Source organism: Chiloscyllium plagiosum, unplaced genomic scaffold (assembly GCF_037043375.1).
Source record: "Chiloscyllium plagiosum isolate Xiang-an unplaced genomic scaffold, Cpla_swu_hap1 HiC_scaffold_17, whole genome shotgun sequence".
In the NCBI taxonomy this organism is placed as follows: Eukaryota; Metazoa; Chordata; class Chondrichthyes; order Orectolobiformes; family Hemiscylliidae; genus Chiloscyllium; species Chiloscyllium plagiosum.
The window spans coordinates 18204494-18222853 of NW_028270155.1; the positions used below are offsets into that span (position 1 = coordinate 18204494).

An 18360-nucleotide genomic window follows, 5' to 3' on the forward strand; every position below is an offset into this window, starting at 1 on the left:
TGCCTGACCTGCTGCGCTTTTCCAGCAACACATTTTCAGCTCTGATCTCCAGCATCTGCAGCCCTCACTTTATCTCAAAGGGTGTATATTGGCCAAGGGTGAAGTTGGGGGTGTAGTTGATAGTGGGAGAGAGTTGGTGACAGGGATTAATCGGAGTATAGATTTTAAAAAATACTGAAGGAACGGAGGCTGAGACATTTTGGTAGCCTTCTATCGTGTGAGCTTGCTGCTGTAGCTTAGCTCACCTTGCTTCTCTCCAGACTAGCTGCAGTGACTGATGTAGCGATGATTTATTTGGGACCTGACATTGTATAATAGGGGCCTGTGAACAAGGGTCAGCCTTCAAGCAGGTGGATCCACCCAGCTGCATTTCACTCAGGCTGTATTATTAGTCATTCCACTGTCAATTAACAAGCATGGTTCCTGTAAAGAGTAAATCTCACTACTGGGACCCCTTTTAATAGGTCAGCTTATAGTATTGCTATTAATAACAGGCTCAACTTTGATGGCAGTGCTGCAGATGATACGGTTACACAATGATATTGCTTCTTCCGGGGTGGTTTCCCATCAGCCTGTGCTCTGGTGTCAACTTAAATGCACTGCCCAGTCAACATAACCATTTCTCAAGCCACTAGTGTCCTTCACACCGAACCCCACCACAAACAGTATTCAGGCTGTCAGCTTGTCTGCAGCAGAGTCAAGCACATCAGCACATAGGGCCAGGACAGTGCCATGGAAACTACTGTTCCTAAGGGAAAAGGCCAGTGTCTAATCCACAAGATCACTCAGTTTTCCTGAGCTCCTATCTGTATCACCGGAAAAGTTATGAAATTCTCAGCAATGCCCTTTTGCTTTGTCCGTAATCTTCTGACCTTTTCATTAGTTGCCATGCACTTCATTGTTGCATCCGACATTCCAGCTTAGCCTTTGTCTGACGAAGGAAAAGATTATTGATGACCAGGCTCCCAAAGGCAGGATGAAGGTCAAGGCATCCCGGACATCAATGATCTTTGCTCGCCTATGCGTCGGAGACTTGGACAACTTACACCAGGCTCAACAATGCACTGGGGAAGTAATACATTCATGGTAGCCTCTAAGTCTGGTGGTAAGAAAGGTGGTCGCTCATCAGTATCCTCTCCTAAGCCAACGTGCTCAACATTGAGGTGCTGATCACTCAGAACCAATACTTCGCTGGGCAGGATGTGTCATTTGGATGCTTAACACTGGATTCCCAATACAATTATTTCACTTGGAACTCAGTCTCTGTATGAGACCCTCCAGAAGGTTCTTTTGTGTTGTCCTCAAAGCATCTCTGAAGGGATCAAGCAACCCCATTGAAATATGGTGTCATAGAGTCACACAGCATGAAAACAGACCCTTCAGTCCAACTAATCCATGCCGACCAAGCTTCTGAAACTAAACTAGACCCACTTGCCTACATTTGTCCCACATCCCTATAATTTCCTATTCATGTACCTGTATAAATGTCTTTTACATGTTGTAACTGTCCCTGCAACCACTTCTTCTGGCATTACACCGTGTGAAAAAGTTGTTTCTTGGGTCACTTTTAAGTCTTTCTCCACATAACTTAGAAATATACCACCTAGTTATGAAATTTCCAACCTAAGGGCACTGAACAGATGCAGAGCTGCACACCTGTACACTCTGTGCTTGTCTGCTAATTTGCGAAGGGTTACAAAACAATCAGTAAACTTCATGCACGTCGCATGTAAGAAACCAAAATGCAAAAAATTTGGAAGATGCTGAACACATTGGGAGACTTCACCTGGGGCATGCAGAGGTGAAGTCGATGTGGAGAGAGTGCACTAAGGTCCAAACACCTCATCAAGCCAATCTTCCAGCACTCCCTGCCCTGCATATGGCAGGGACTGCAGATTGTACATTGCATTTATCAGTCATGTCAGAACCCATTGTAACCGAGTAGAAGCAAGGCATCCTCGATCCCGAGGAACTATCTAAGGTGGAGAACTGCCGATGGTCAGACAGATGGGCAGAGTCATAGAGGCATAGATATGTAAGCACAGAAACAGACCCTTCAGTCCATGCCGACCAGATATCCTAACCCAATGTAGTCCCATTTGTCAGCATATACCCATCTGGATGCCTTTTAAATGTAATTGTCCAACAATAACAGTTTTCAGATTGGGTGTGGTGTCTTGTTACTTAACCTTGGTCTGGGGTTCGACCAACAGTGATCTGAAAGTAAACTAAATCAGATTTACTATCACTGATGACCTGGAAGAACTGTACATGCAGAAGGTAACATGTCTCTGTCAGCTGTTTGAAGAGAAATCCAGTTTATCCATTCCCTGTGCTATTTCTCCCCAGCCTCCAGGTTTGTCACATTCAAGTATATATCTGTCGTGATTGAAACCATGGTTCAGATGGATCTTATTGACTAGGAAATCCTTGATTGGGGTTGGTAACCTGGGTCAATCAGGGAGCTCTGGTTGACAGAAACAGAAGTTGCAGAAGGTTTCCTAAGTCTAAGGGCTGGCTATGAGTGTAAATAAAGGGTAACTTGGTGACGGGATACTGGTCTCTGTGTAGTTATTTCAGTATCCAGTTCCTTTGGAAAAGTTACTATTAAATTTGCTTCCAACAGTCTTTGAAGCCGAACATTCCAGATCATAGCAATCATTGCTTTCGAAACAATCCCATAATCACCTTCTTTTGGCAATTACAGTTGGTTCTACTATAAAGCATGTTTCTTCAATGTGAGTTGGCTTTAATGTGATTGAAGAATTTAGACTTATTTATAAAACGCGAACTTTCCTTACCTGTATTGGCTATAACACGATTCTGGCCCCATTAGTTTAAATGGTGCGATTTTTGTGTGATTTTCTTATAACGTGAAATTGCGTGAGAACTGAACCATCGCATTATTATCAGAACAGACTGTATCTTAAATCTGTGAGCCCCTCGTGCTAGTCAAAACGGTCTCTATTTCCCTATTTAATCAGAGGTCCTCAGAATTTAAACACCCCAGTTAAATCTTCTTTTTATCTTCTCAACTCTTAGCCAAATAATTCTAGCTTCTCTGATCTTTGCAAAACTTGCAGTCCCTTCTCCTGTTATCCACACAGTCCATCTCTTCTGAGCCCTCTCTGAACCGGCGACATCCTCTCAAACGTGTGGTGCCCAGAACCAGTCACAGTACTCCAGCTGTGGCTGAGTTAGTGACTTGTCAGGGTTTGGGTTGACAATCTGACTTTTGTCGCCTCTGCGCTTACTTATCAGTTGAGTTACTTACTGGATCCCCACCGACTGGATTGATACACAAGCAAAAATATACTGTGGATGCTGGAAATCTGACACAAAACATAGAAAATGCCTCAACGACTCAGCAGGTCAATGGAGGGAAAAGATCACTGACCTGAAACATTCACCTTTGTTTCTTTCCCACAGATCCCATTAAATATTTCCCTAAATTTCTGTTTTATTCCTTCACTTGGAGACAGGATATTGCTGGTTTCTGCTTCCTGGGGTTGGGTTGCTCCTTGGGAGAAAGACCCTTAATTTTAACTGAAGGCAGCTCTGGGACCAAGTGGGAATGGAAGTTAGCAAGTGGGAGTTCCTGTTGTCTGCGGCTGGGAACACCAACAACACACGGGTCCCCTGTGATATTGCAGAGGCTGTTGCAGAGAGCTATAACAATATCTGCAGAAGGAAAGCTCCAGTATGGCTCCACAATGTCTGTTGTAATTCAGCCCCCTAACCCTCTTGGGATCATTAATGATGGGTAAAGTCGTTCCCCTGATACCATGTGAAATATCTAGAGAGAGAGAGCACAATGGCAGCGATGCAGGATTTATGGAAGAGCTGAGTCAACTGTTGTGATTGATGCTTCTGTCATCCATGCCTCCATTCAAATCTCTATCCTATCCTGTTCGAATAGTCTTCCACCAATACACTCAAAGCTGTTGTGAAATGAAACCAGGGAATGGTAGACCTGTCACAGTTTGCGGCAGAGATCTACCATCAGGAACAAAGTGACTGAGCACCTGAACAAATATGAGCTTCATCAGAGACAGTCAACATGAATTTGTCACCTCCGACTAATAATCTAGCTGCAATTTTGAGGAGATTCCTTCCTTAGTGAACAGGAAAGAGCCAATGGAGGCTGTCTGTCTTTCCAAGGGATATTTGATATGAAATCCCGCCCAAACATACAATGAAAAGTGTTCAGAATTGGAGGTAACCTTTTGATATTGGTTCATAATTGGTTGGGATGTAGGAAATCTTCTCTGAATGATAGACTGTGATGTGTGGTGTTGCCAGGGCATCGGTACTGAGGATTCAACTATTAACCAACTGCATCAATCACTCGTATGAAGAGTTGTACCTTGTAAGGCTGCAGGTTACAACTTAGTGGATGCTTTCAACTGCGTTGGTGGAAACAGAATGCGACAAAGAGATGGAGACAAGTTAAGCGAAAGGACAAGATCGAATTCAGTGTAAAGAAATCTGAGGTCATCCACTTTGGAATCAAGACGCTTTCCGTGAGAATGCTGAGGGATTCGAATGACCAAGTACAGAGACACACTAATCACTGGAGCGCAGGTTCAAAAGGTAACCCAAATGTTGACCATCCCACCTCGGAGCCAGGAGTGTAAATCCCACCTGCTCCAGAGGTGTGTCAGAACATGTCTGAACAGGTTGTTTAAAACAAATCTAAAATGTTGACTGATATCTCAAGAGGCTTGGAATGCAAAGGAGAGGAAGTGATGATTTAGTTACACCGAGTCTTGTGTCACAGCCCACCTAGAGTGCTTTGTTCCATTTAGACACCACATTTCTGCAAGGATATTTTGGTATATCGAAGGTTCACTGGCAAAGAACAAAATATAGGATTAAAGTCAAAGTGGGAAGGGCACAAGCTTGAAGTTGGAGTTGGGCCTTTTAAAATCAGGAAGTCAAAGGTTGTGGATACTCAAATTCTCTCCCTCAGAAGACTTCATATATGGGGCTTCAATTGAAATTTCTAGAATATCAGCTCACTTTCTGAGCAAAGAACAAAGTAGGCAAATGGATTTGGGGCACCGATCAGCCATGATCTACATGAGGGGTGGAAAGGGCTTGAAGGGGATGAATGGCCTCCTGCTGTTCCTCTTCAGTTGTGGAGGGTGTTGCAAGTGAGCCCAGTCTTGTCTTCAATTTTGTTGTCTGGAGCAGGTTTATGTGTGGATGCTGAGTGAGTGTGGAACTGTGGGGGTGGAACTGTGTTGCGCCTCTGGTTCGAAATTCACGACCTAAAGTTTGTTTATAAAGAGCGATCCAATGGGTAAGGTAATGGAGGGCACGGAGTGAAAGCAAAATGAGAATCACATCTGAATCAAAACTGTTACCAGAGAAACAAGGGACATTTTTAGAAATAAAGGTCAATGAATATACATCAAAAAATCCCAATGTATTGTACAATTAAAAAAAACATTTTCAGATACTCTTTCTAGTTGTTAATTTGGATTTTGTACATAGATGTTCTCGTGTGGCATGGCGGCTCAGTGGTTAGCACTGCTGCCTCACAGCACCAAGGTCCCAGGTTCGATTCCAGCCTTGGGTGACTGCCTGTGTGGAGTTTGCACATTCTCCCTGTGTCTGCGTGGGTTTCCTCTGGGTGCTCCAGTTTCCTCCCACAGTCCAAAAGATGTGCAGGTCAAGTGAATTGACCATGCTAAATTGTTCATAGTGTTAGGTGCATTAGTCAGAGGGAAGTGGGTCTGGATGGGTCACTCTTCGGAGGGTCGGTGTGGAGTTGTTGGGCCGAAGGACCTGTTTCCAGGAGAATCTAATGTAAAAGGTTGTCTTAATGCCAGCTGTCAATCTTCAAGCTGAACCATTCTCCTCCTTCCTGTTACAGTGCTGGGCAAGTAAATAAATTAAAATCTTGTATTTAAATGGCATCTCACTGAACCACAGAATATCCTAATTTGCTTTCCACCCAGTGACGTACGTTTGAAGTTTAGTCACAGTTATGATGCAGTAAACTTGGCAACCAATTTTTGTACAGCACAATCCCGCACAAACAGCAGCGTCGTCATGACCAGACCGTGTGGTTTGATGATATAATCTTTTTATTTATGCTTTCACCAGACGTGAATGCTGCCAGCTTGGTCAGATTTGTTGCCCACTCTAATCGCCCTTGGTCTGAGTGGCTTGCTGGGCTGTTCAGGTAGACGTTAAGAGTCAATCCCATTTCTGTGAGTCTGGAATCACATGTAGGCCAGACTAGGTAAGCATGGCAGATTTCTTTCCTTGAAGTGAGTCAGGTAGATCTTTACAACAATTACTTATGGTTTCATGGTCACTAATACTAAAAATAGCTTTCAATTCCAATTTTGTTCAATCAGTTTAAATTACACTATCTACCACGATGAGATTTGAACCCATGTTCCCGGAGCCTCTAAGCCTCTTGGTTATTTGTCAACTAACAATACTGCTACCCCATTGCCTCCCTTTATCCAGTTGTTTTGGTGGAGAGATTACCAGAAGTGATCAAAGGTATGGTTCCCCCCCTGGGTACAGGACCTCCACAGAGAGCATTTAGAGGGTCCACAACCTTCTGTGGCAGCTCAGTGGTTAACGCAGCTGCCTCACAGCGCCAGGGACTCAGGTTCGATTCCAGCCTTGGGTGGAGTCTGTGTGGAGACAGATTAGGTCTAATCTAATCTAAACAACACAACCTTATGGAAACTGTGCATGGGATGAGACTGTTGTCATTATGGAATGTCTCTTGTGAAGCAGCTCCCAGAGAGGGAACCATGTTGATGTATATCCTGAGCAATTTTTCAAAAGATTCTTGAAGTGAATGTGGGCTTTGCTGCCTGGGCTGTCCATCCCTAATTGCCCTGGAAAAGACAGTGGGGAACTGCCTTCTTGAACCACTGCAATCAATGAAGGGGCAGGTACAGACACTGCCATGTTCAGGAGTTCCAGGATTTTAGCCAAGCCCCAGAGAAGGAGCAGCCACGTAGTTCCAAGTTTGGATACTGTGTGGATTGTCGGGGTCTTGCAGGTGGTTGCGTTTCCATGCACCTGCTGCCCTTGGTAGTAGAGTTTGGATGCTGTCGTCAATCAAGCTTGGGTGAGTTTCTGCAGTGCATCTTGTACACATTGCTGCTACTGTCCACGGTGAAAGGAGTGAATGTTGAAGGTGGTGGGTGGTGTGCCAGTCAAGTGGGCTGCTCTATCCTGAATGGTGTCAGGTTCTTGTGCACTTTTGGACATGCACTCATCCAGGCAAGCTCAGTACGCAATGTCCTACAGGCTGTCCTCAGGGATGCCTACAAGTTACGCAACAACCACTGCTGATGAAAGACACCCTGGTTTAGCCAAAACCCCTTCCAGTGCAAGTGGACCAAGTGTTGGAACCTGGCTCATTGTAAGGTTCAGGGCTCTGTGGGAAAGCACTAAAGCTTGGGTCAACCTCTGGAGGGGCTTAATGTGGAAGGGCCACTCTCTGAGGCTATCCTGCTATGTTACACTGAGGAACTGGGAACTTTGGTAAAACCCCTCAAGCTGGGTGCGTCAGAAAATGTTTGACATAAAACGTAAATGAATATTGTAAATATGACCTGCAACCACATGGACAGCACTGCATTACATAGTCCTCCTCCTTTCCCCCTCCTCTCATGCTTTCTCTGGGCTCCTACTCTCCATGTGGTTTTGCGAAGGCTAGACAGACTTATTTCTTTTCTTTAACCTTTTTAGGGTTTCGTGCGTCACTGGCAGACTCAGCAATGTTGCCCGTCTGCTATATATTGCAAGCATCATTTCAGAAGTAGTTAAGAGGAAATCTCTGGGCGTGAAGTTAGTTTTAGGCCAGGAAATAATTCATGATCCCCAACAAATTCCCAGAGAAGAAGGACTCTAGGAAGATGATAAACCAACATAGTTAACCAAGGAAGTATCAAATTGAACGAAAACTTACAATGTGGCATAGATTCATGGAAAAGTTTAAAAAGGTGAAATAATCAGGGGGCTAAAGAAGAGGGAGGCATTAAACGTAATAATCATCTTCAGAGAAAAAGCACCTCGGAAACTAATGGGACTAATGGTTAATAAGTCCCCTGAACCTGATTGCATCCTTGGATTTTTTAGAAAATGAGCACTTGAACATTAATCTTCTAAGAATCCTTAGATTTTGACTAAAGTGCCATTGTAGGGCACGGTGTGGCACAGTGGTTAGCACTGCTCCGTCACAGCACCAGGGTTTGATTCCACCCTCATTCTCCCTGTGTGAGTTTAGTCCAGGTGCTCAGGTTTGCTCCCACAGTGCAGGTTAGGGTGGATTGGCCATGCTAAATTGCCAATAATGTCCAGGGATGTGCAGGTTGGGTGGATTAGCCATGGGAAATACAGGGTTGCAGAAATGGAGTGGGTCTGGATAGGTTGCTGTTTGGAGAGGCAGTGTGGACTTGATGGACCAAATGGTCTGCTTCCACATTCTAGGATTCTATGAGTCAAAAACTGCCATTGTAACACCCTATTCAAAAAGGGAGGGAGACAGAAAACAGGTAACTATAGCAGTTAGAGTAGCATCTGTCATAGGGACAATGTAAATCTATTATAAAGGATGTGATCGCAAAGAATTTAAAAATACATAATATAGTCAAGCAGAGTCAGCTTAGCTTCATGAAGAGACAATCATATCTAACATATTTATTACATTTTGTTGAGGAGATAGCAAGTAGGCCAGATAAAAGGCAAACAACAGGTGTAATATATTTGGATTTCAAAATGGCATTCAATAAGATACTGCTCCTAAGGAAACTTAATAACATAAAAGCCCACAGTGGTAAGGGTAATATATTAGCATTGATGGAGAATTAGCTAACAAATAAATGATAGAGATTTTCAGGATGGCAGCATGGTAACTTGTTTAATGCCAAGGGGATCAGTATTGGAGCCATAATTATTTACAGAAAACATTAATGAATTGGATGTACTATCGCCACATTTGTGGGAGACACAAAAATAGATTTGGAAAGCAACTAGTGGGGATGACATGGAGAGTCTGCTGAGGAATATAGGCTGGTTAAGCCCAATGGGCAAAAGCTTAGCAGGTAGAATGCAACATGAGAAAAATGGGAGATAATGTTCTGTAGCAGGACGAATAGAAGAGTTGAAGATTATTTAAATGGGGAAAGACTGCAGAAAGCTGCAACACAGAGGGATATGGGATCTTCATGCATGAATCACAATAAGCTCATGACCAAATTCTGTGGGTACTAGGAAAGGCAACTGGAATTATGGCTTAAGTTTCAAAGGGAATGGAGTATAAAGATCGGAAACCAGCTCGCTGAACATTTCAGGGAACATTTCTGGGACACACGCACCAAACAACCCCACCACCCTGTGGCTGACCACTTCAACTCCCCCTCCCACTCCCCCAAGGACATGCAAGTCCTGGGCCGCCTCCACTGCCAAATCCTAGCCACCCACCAACTGGTAGAAGAAAGACCCATTTTCCACCTTGGGACCCTTCAACCACATGGCATCAACGTAGACTTCACTAGTTTCCAAATCCCTGCCCCTCCCCCACCTCATCCCAGATCCAACCCTCCAACTCGGCACTGCCCTCACAAACCGTCCTACCTGTCCATCTTCTTTCCTACCTATCCGCTTCACCCTCCCCGCCGACCTATCATTATTACCCCCCGCATCCACTTTTCACCTTCCCAGCTACCTTCCCCCCCTCCCTCCACTGTCTTTTCTATCACTCAGCCCCCTTTCCTCTCCACATTCCTGATGAAGGGCTTATGCCTGAAATGTCGACTCTCCTGCTCCTTGGATGCTGCCTGACCTGCTGTGCTTGTCCAGCGCCACACTTTTCAACTATAAAAATAGGGAGGCCTTGCTAAAGCACTACAAAGTGCTATAATCAGACCACAGCTGGAATATCGTGAATAATTTGTTCCCCTCATCTAAGGAAAGGTGTACTGGCATTGGATGCAGTCCAGTAAAGGTTCACAAGGCTGATCCCGGATATGAAAGGATTTTCTTGTGAGGAGAGGTTGAGTAAGTTGGATTTGTACTCATTGGAGTTTAGAAGATTGAGAGACCTTATTGAAACACTTAAGATTCTCATGGGACTTGACAAGTTAGATGCATAGAAATTGTTTACCCTCATGGGAGAGTCTACGATGAGAGGGCATAATCCCAGAGTAAAAGGTCACCCATTTAAGGCAGAGATGAGGATTTATTTTCTCTCAGAGAGTAGTGGGATTCTTTATCACAGAGGGCTATCAAGATTGGGTTGTTAAATATATTCAAGGCTTGGATGGACACATTTTAATCAGTATGGGGAAAAGGCAGGAAAGTGGAGGTGAGGATTAAGCAATCTTCCATGATCTCATTGAACGGTGGAGCAGATTCGATGGCTGAATGACGATACCAAGTGAGGACAGCAAATTTCACTCCCTAAGTTACATTGGTGAGCAAATTTGTCTGTGCAACATGGTCACAATTATTCAGACTAGCTTTATATTCAAGATTTATTAATTGAATTTAAATTCCACCAGCTGCTGTACTGGGATTTGAACCTATAATTTCAGAGTAATCGCTCTGAATCACGCATTCAGTAATCTTACCACTACAGCGCCTCCTCTTTACCTGTCCTTCCATTCAGAAAAGTGAGAAGCAACAAGCACACCCAGCTTACTGATATCACTGAACCTCATGTTAAAAATGATGTACTGTAGAAGTCATTTTATCATGGAGAACATTAGCATTCTGAGAATTCTGTAGTTTTATCATTCAAATGGAAGTCTGTGATTATTAATCAATTTACAAAAGGACTCCTCAAACAAAGAAATGTCAGAACCACTGACCTTAAATACTGTATACAGTAGCTTGCATACACAACACAAACAAAGCAGCATCTCATCAAACCCCACCCTGAGAACAGCACCTAGATAAGGTTCACATTGTCTCTGAACTACAAGTCGATTATGATCTTTGGCCTCTTAATTGAAAGCAGAAGAACAATTCAACAGGTATTTATGTTTTAAAAAAGTGTATTACTACTCCATGCTTGTTTCTAATAATTTTTGAATACATCTTAGGTTTGAAAATGAAAGACCTATATTTCACTGCTCAATGTGACAGATGCCCAAGAAGATTAGGTGTGCCATATTCAAGGTGGATCTATAACGTTTACAAAAACAAATGAGTAAAGTCACTGGGGAAGTATCACATTTACATAGCCAGTTTGAAAAAGAGGTTCATGAAGAAAGAAGTTACATTTACATAGCTCCCTTTTCATGACCTTAGTCCCAATGCACTTAGCAGCCACTGAAGTATGTAGTGCTTAGGATTCAGTACTTTTAGAATGGTAAAAGTCTACAGAACAGAAAAAGGCCCTTCAGCCCATCGAATCTGGAACAATTAAAAACAATCACCTAACTACTCTCATCCCAATTTCCAAAATTTGGCTCATAACATTGTATGCCTTGGCATCACAAGTGTACATCTAAATAATTCTTAAATGCTATGAGTATTTCTGACTCTACCACCTTTACAGGTAGTGAGTTCCAGACTCCCACTTCAACGTGAAAAAAACTCCTCCCTATAAACCTCCTGCTCCTTACTTTAAATCTATGTCCCCTGTCATTGATCCATCCACCAAGGGGAAATGTTTCTGTCCATGTACCCTATTTAAGCTCCCACAATTTTATACATCTCTATCATGTCTCTTCTGCTCCAAGGTAAATGACCCCAGTCTGTGCAATCTCTCTTGGTAATCAATACTCTTCAGCCCAGGCAACACCCTTACAAATATCCTCTGCACCCTCTCCACTGTAATCACATCCCTCCTATAATGTGGATTCCAGAACTGACACAATACTATCGCTCTGGCCTAGCCATCTTTTTACACAGTTCACCACTAATCCAGAATCTGGTTTCCAGCATCTGCAGTCATTGTTTTTACCTCGTTGATTTTAACCCTACTGCGAATCCTCTTGCAAGGATTCCTGCCTTGAAGAAGTTTTCCTCCTCTCTCTACAAGATCTCTCCACGCTTCAGGCTCTCTGCCTTTATTCCTGATGAAGGGCTTTTGCCCGAAACGTCGATTTCGCTGCTCCTTGGATGCTGCCTGAACTGCTGTGCTCTTCCAGCACCACTAATCCAGAATCCAGCATAACCTCCCTACTCTTAAACCCTATGCCACAGCTAATAAAGGCAAGTGCTGAAAATGTGTTGCTGGAAAAGCGCAGCAGGTCAGGCAGCATCCAGGGAACAGGAGAATCGATGTTTCGGGCATAAGCCCTTCTTCAGGAATGAAGGCAGAGAGCCTGAAGCGTGGAGAGATCTTGTAGAGATCATTCCTGAAGAAGGGCTTATGCCCGAAACATTGATTCTCCTGTTCCCTGGATGCTGCCTGACCTGCTGCGCTTTTCCAGCAACACATTTTCAGCTCTGATCTCCAGCATCTGCAGACCTCACTTTCTCCCCTAATAAAGGCAAGTATCCCATATGACTTCTTAACCGCTTTATTGACCTGTCCCACTACCTTAAGGCACCGGTGGACATGCAAACCAAGGTCCCGCAGATATTCAGTGCTTCCAGGGTCCCAACACTCATCATTATTTGTCCTACGCAAGGGCATCACCTCATACTCTAACCATGAGGTTGAGCTCAAGAAAGAATTAATCTTAGGCTGAATGACTTCCTAATGTTCAAGTCAATAGCAACACAAGTTTAATGTAGAAAATCACTCCAAGGTGTTTTAGAGGAGCATTCTCAAAACAAAATTTCACACCTACTCACGTAGAATATACCAGGACAAGTGACCAGAAGCCTGGTTTCAGGTGTGTCTAAAGAGAGGCAGGCAGCATGTTTGAGGGAGGGAATGCCAGAGTTGAGCCTGTTACAAACAATTTCCTTGTGTCTTACGAGTAGGAGTATAGTAACTGTGCGTGTGTGTAAGGTTATGTGAGAGTGCTGCAGTAAATGAACTGTTAGTTACAGGTTGTGTGTGTTGGGGCAGCTGAAGTGTTGAAAAGAAATGGTGCCAGTGTTTTGTGCTGTGCAGTCTTCACCTGCCTCTCCAAATTGTGAAGGAGGTCAATTTGTCTCCACTGTCTAACACACTGTAAGAATGTCAAGGCACATTCTCCGAAACAAATAAGCAGTTTTTCTTTTTCTGTGAAAAATTGAATTGTGCATTGTTAAACAGGGCAACAAAAACGAGAGGGTTGATGGAAGACAGGCTGAATTAGGCAGGACAAGTTATCAGTAGGCCAGGGGTACAAGTGGCTTGTCACAAACCCTAACAGAAAGAAGTGGAGTTTTATAATCCTATTAGACATTAGAAGTCCAACTATGCATATGCCCACAGCAGCTGGTAGTCTGTGGTGGAGCAGTGGATTTTGCAGAGCAGGTAGTTCCAGTCTGGCAGTGAATATCAAGAACACATTCCTATCCAGATGAAAGCGTGCCAGTCGTTTCTGGTTGAGTTAATGATGGGGTGCACCCCAATGGCTCAGTTCATTTGGCAGTTACGAAGTCTTTTGTGCTCTAAATCTGTGCTGTGAGTGCTGACAGCTCCCTCCCTGCCACCCCCTCAACGGATGGTAGCTTCCACCTCAGGCAAAACTCTGCATGTGAATACACATTCATTATCTAATCTCCTCTTTATGTTTAATTTACAGGCCTTTTGCTACTAGGGCCATATGTTTCTTTTGTTTTCACTAGTTCTTTGTTGTGTCAGCTTTGGCTTGCCGTCTCTGATTTTCCTCTGTAAGTCCAGTGTCTTAAGGAGGGGAAGCTCCTGAGGATCCTCTGATTTTTTTATATCTATCTCAAATAGAGAAATTTCGTTGTGTCTGTAGAGTGAGAGCTGTATATGTGTGTGTTTAGATAAACATAGATATACTGACATCGAAAAGAGTTTTGCTGCTCGATTGGGAACTCTATTTGGGTTCAACTATCTACAGGAGCCTGGGTCCAGGTGAGAAAGAAAAGCTTTTTTTTGCTGTTGTTTGCAACTTGTGACTAAACTCCTTGACTTGAAGGCGAGGTTATGTTTGGCCAGCGTGTATGTGTGTGGATATAATAAAAAAGATGGGGATTTTTCTGGGCTGTGCCAAGGTTGACGGGGGTGATTGGGGGGGGAGAAAGTTTTTCCACTGCTATTTGTTGAAGTCAGGCAGGAAGCCTCTTCTCCCCCCACACCCACCGAACTTGGTTTAACATTGAAGGAGTTGAGAAGTAGGTCTGAGCTGGAGGACTGCTGTGCCTTCACCTCCAGTCTCAACCGTTCTGCATTTAATTGTCAGTGTTGAGGCACAATTACAGTATTTTCTAATCAAGCCTGTGCCTCCTTTGTCGTCTCAATGCGACTTCAGAGTGAGATTTGGCAGCGTTTCTTTTTTTAAAAAAATAAGTAAAATCAGAATGACTGTAAGATGTGAGTTGCACTGACAAGGAATTCCACGTATTGCCTTTTTGCCTTTTCTGCAAGAGTTAATGTAAGATTTTTTTTTGGTGGGGGGGTGGAAAGACATTTGGTATTGCAAAATGTACCATTGTTGCTTGAGCAATAACTGGAACACATGAATGTAAACCTAACCAGAGTGTCAGCAGAGAGATGGGTGTGTTGAGCGTGGGGGGAGCCAGTGGGTTGAAATCTGTGGAGCTACAGGTTGCAAAATGAAAGGAGGTGCTCGCTTGCTTTTGAAATGAGCGTTTCTGTATGAATTGTGCGGGCTTGCTGGCCTCTCTCACTATTGCAGTCTGGGGAGGAGTGGCCAGCTACCGTCGCAGTTTTTGTTTTACACGCGTTAAACTAGGTCTCAGTCTTACAGGGTTTGAGAAGTTACTTGTGACTGACGACTGTTTAGCACAAACGGTTTAAGTACTGGTGGGAATACGTGAGCTGCAAATAATATGTTTGCAGCAGGATCTTTGTTATCAAAAAAAAATTCACTGCTGTCTGCCTGAAAGAAAAGGACTTGCATTTAAGTGGCGCCTTTGACAACTCTTTCCCCCCCCCCCCCGAAATGTTTTACAGCTACTTTTTTGACGTGTTCTTGTAATACCACGAGCATCGCTGTCAATTTCCGCGCGACAAGGTCCCTCAAGACTGAATGGATGATGACCAGTCTTTAGTGACATCCAAAGCAGAGTACTAAGGAAGCTGAAATAAAGCCAGAAAGTGCTGGAGAAACTCAGCAGGTCCGGCAGAATCTGACAGGAGAGAAACAGTTGTTGTTTTGAGTCCAATGACTTTTCTTTGGATTCCAGTTCTGAATAAGACTCTGACTGGACTCAAAGTTAGCTGTTTCTCTCTCCCCAGATGCTGCCAGATCAGCTGAGTTTCTCCAGCTGTTTTTTCTTGTGGTGTAAGTTGAGGGGCAACTGTTGACTAGAGCACTGGGAAAATGGTGGCTCAGTGGATGGCACTGCTGCCTCACAGTGCCAGGGACTCAGGATTGATTCCAGCTTTGGATGACTGTCAGTGTGGAGTTTATACATTCTCCCTGTGTCTGCATGGGTTTCCACTGAGTGGTCCAGTTTCCATTCCAAGAATGTGAAGGTTAGGTGGACTGACCATGCTAAATTCTGGATCAGTGGTGCTGGAAGAGCACAGCAATTCAGGCAGCATCCGAGAACAGGCAAAATCGACGTTTCGGGCAAAAGCCCTTCATCAGGAATAAAGGCAGAGAGCCTGAAGCGTGGAGAGATAAGCTAGAGGAGGGTGTGGGTGGGGAGAGAGTGGCATAGAGTACAATAGGTCAGTGGGGAAGGAGATGAAGGTGATAGGTCAGGGAGGAGAGGGTGGAGTGGATAGGTGGAAAAGGAGCTGGGCAGGTCGGACAAGTCCGCACAGGTCAGGGGATCGAGTTGCTGGAGGTTAGAAGCTAGGATGAGGTGGGGGAAGGGGAAATGAGGAAACTGTTGAAATCCACATTGATGCCCTGGGGTTGAAGTGTTCCGAGGCGGAAGATGAGGCGTTCTTCCTCCAGGCGTCTGGTGGTGAGGGAGCGGCGGTGGAGGAGACCCAGCACCTCCATATCCTCGGCAGAGTGGGAGGGGGAGTTGAAATGTTGAGCCACTGGGCGATTTGGTTGATTGGTGCGGGTGTCTCTGAGATGTTCCCTAAAGCGCTCTGCTAGGAGGCGCAGACTGGGTGCCTCCTAGCAGAGCGCTTTAGGGAACATCTCAGAGACACCCGCACCAATCAACCAAATCGCCCAGTGGCTCAACATTTCAACTCCCCCTCCCACTCTGCCGAGGATATGGAGGTGCTGGGCCTCCTCCACCGCAGCTCCCTCACCACCAGACGCCTGGAGGAAGAACGCCTCATCTTCCGCCTCGGAACACTTCAACCCCAGGGCATCAATGTGGATTTCAACAGTTTCCTCATTTCCCCTTCCCCCACCTCATCCTAGCTTCTAACCTCCAGCAACTCGATCCCCTGACCTGTCCGGACTTGTCCGACCTGCCCAGCTCCTTTTCCACCTATCCACTCCACCCTCTCCTCCCTGACCTATCACCTTCATCTCCTTCCCCACTGACCTATTGTACTCTATGCCACTCTCTTCCCACCCACACCCTCCTCTAGCTTATCTCTCCATGCTTCAGGCTCTCTGCCTTTATTCCTGATGAAGGGCTTTTGCCCGAAACGTCGATTTTGCCTGATCTCGGATGCTGCCTGAATTGCTGTGCTCTTCCAGCACCACTGATCCAGAATCTGGTTTCCAGCATCTGCAGTCATTGTTTTTACCCCGTTTTGACCATGCTAAATTGCCCATCGTGTCCAGGGATGTGCAGGCTAGATGGATTGGCCATGAAAAATGTTGGTTTACAAGGATAGCATGGGATGCTCTTCGGAGGGTTGATGTGGATTTGATAGGCCGAACGGCCTGCTTTCACACTGTAGGTGTTCTATTCTATGAACTCTCCTGTTCTTCAAGTAATTCCATCGGGAGATGGTGACCACAGTTTAATGTTGCATTCAAAAGATGGCATCTTCAACTGTGCAGCAGTCACTCAGTAGTTCTCAGGAGTGTCAGTGGAACATGAGACACCATTCAGCCTCTTGTCTTTATGACAATCAAGGCTGTTTACCCCCTTGACAGCTTAGATCCTGTGTTTGAATTACTGGAGAGGGAGTGTGTACCCTTAACCACAGCTCGCAACATAAACTTCAGTTCAGTCAGTATAGTTATGTATGTAGCAGCAGCTCCTCTAGCATGCTCATCAAGTGGCTACTGTTCACAGGGCAACTGCACAGTAAAAAAAGTCTCAATTCTTTTATTCCGTGTGTGTGGGGGGCTAGAATGGTCCATCAATAATGCCAGTACCCTTTGAGGTGGGAGCTGAGGGGCAAGGAAGTTGCAGAGTGAATCTACCGAGTGGTGCTGAAGAAATGTAGGGCTGCAGAACTGAGAGGGTCTACTGAGACCAAACTAAAAGGGACAGGCTACAGATCACTAACAGTCTGTGACTTTGACTTCTTTTTAAAACAATTGCAAGAGTTTTGGGTTGACGGGAACAAGCATTAGATTTTAAGGGATTAGAGTCATACAGATGTACAGCATGGAAACAGACCCGTTGGTCCAACCTGTTAATGCCGACCAGATATCCCAACCCAATCTAGTCCCACCTGCCAGCACCCGGCCCATATCCCTCCAAACCTTTCCTACTTATATACCCATCCAGATGTCTTTTAAATGTTGCAATTGTACCAGCCTCCACCACTTCCTCTGGCAGCTTATTCCATACATGTACCACCCTCTGCGTGAATAAGTTGCCCCTTAGGTCTCTTTTATCTCTTTCCCCTCTCACCCTAATCCTATGCCCTCTAGTTCTGGACTCACCCACCCCAGAGAAGAAACTTTGTCTACTTATCCTATCCATGCCCGGCATGATTTTACGAATCTTCGTAAGGTCGCCCCTCAGCCTCCGATGCTGCAGGGAAAACAGCCGCAGCTGATTCAACCTCTCCCTGTAGCTCAAATCTTCCAACCCTGGCAACATCCTTGTAAATATTTTCTGAACTCTTTCAAGTTTCACAACATCCTTCTGATAGGAAGGAGACCAGAATTGCATGCAATATTCCAACAGTGGCCTAACCAATGTCCTGTACAGCCGCAACATGACCTCCCAACTCCTGTACTCAATACTCTGACCAATAAAGGAAAGCATACCAATCGCCTTCTTCACTATCCTACCTACCTGAGACTCCACTTTCAAGGAGGTATGCACTTGCACTCCAAGGTCTTTGTTCAGCAACGCTCCCTAGGACCTTAACCATTAAGTGTATAAGTCCTGCTAAGATTTGCTTTCCCAAAATGCAGCACCTCGCATTCATCTAAATTAAACTCCATC

General features: G+C 44.7%; 1 protein-coding gene across 4 annotated transcripts in view; it reads left to right on the forward strand.

The window, feature by feature from the left end:
• gse1b (Gse1 coiled-coil protein b) overlaps window positions 1-18360 on the forward strand; it is a 693846-nt gene that overhangs the window by 196739 nt on the left and 478747 nt on the right. Inside the window, exon 1 of one of the 4 annotated variants that reach the window (XM_087995728.1) lies at window positions 13674-13975. The exons of the other annotated variants lie outside the window; for them this stretch is intronic. The gene's annotated coding sequence lies outside the window, so the exon portion shown is untranslated. Of the gene's footprint in view, window positions 1-13673; window positions 13976-18360 lie in introns of those variants that run through there. 4 annotated transcript variants of the gene reach the window in all.